Consider the following 946-nt stretch of genomic DNA (forward strand, 5'->3'; position numbering starts at 1 on the left):
ATTCCAAAATTTACAGCATAGTCCAAAAATCTAAGCTGGCTTATTCAAGGAAATAAATCCTAAGAGGTTCTGGGGTCTTTTTCCCAGACTCAAGTTCCAGCCCTTCTTGGTCCCGTTCTCTTGAGCTCTGTTTTCTGGCTCTCTACAAGCACTCCCAGATCTCTGTCTGCTAACAATGGAAGATGCAGGGTTTCTGTAGTTTCCATATAGAAACTAGTTCAAAAGAACAACAACAAAACCCTCACACTCACTGCCATCAAGTCAAGTCTGACTCATAGCATCTCTATAGGGCAGAGTAAAACTGCCCCTTTTGGTTTCCAAATCTGTAAAGGTTTAAGGGAGTATAAAGCCTCAACTTTATCCCATAGAGTGGCTGGTGGTTTCAAACTGCTGACCTAATTAGCAGTCCAACGTGTAACTCATTATGCCACCAGGGCTCCCTACTTGTAATCACTCAACTGTATTCAGGGTTGCAGCTTCTAACAGGATAGGGTGTGAGCTTCAGGTCACGTAGAAACCCAATAACACAACTTACTTCTATTTGATCTCAGATAAGGTACTTTATCTCTCTGAATGTTTCTTCAACTGGAAAGAAGGTACAATACTTCAGAATTCAAGGAGTTTCTGTGAGAATTCTGGGAGTTGGATTTCAAACATATAAGTACCGGACATAGTAAACAATCAATAGCTGTTAATTAATTCCCTTTTACTTTTCTAGTTTCTCCTCTTTCAAGAAATGGGAACTGACTCATACTACTGACCCAAAGTCTAAATTTTCATACTTTGTTTTTATTTTTCTCTTTCCTTCTAGCTAAAACTACCCCACCACATACACATGTTCCACCATCACCATTTTCACCACCAATAGAAGCCTTCATTCCGTTTTGCTTCTCATTTACTGTCTGGTTGAGAGGCTCTTAACTTTTTGCATAACAATCTTTTCCAA

This window comes from Echinops telfairi, unplaced genomic scaffold (assembly GCF_000313985.2).
Source record: "Echinops telfairi isolate 266 unplaced genomic scaffold, ASM31398v2 ScPeMD7_34;HRSCAF=130, whole genome shotgun sequence".
Classification (NCBI taxonomy): Eukaryota; Metazoa; Chordata; class Mammalia; order Afrosoricida; family Tenrecidae; genus Echinops; species Echinops telfairi.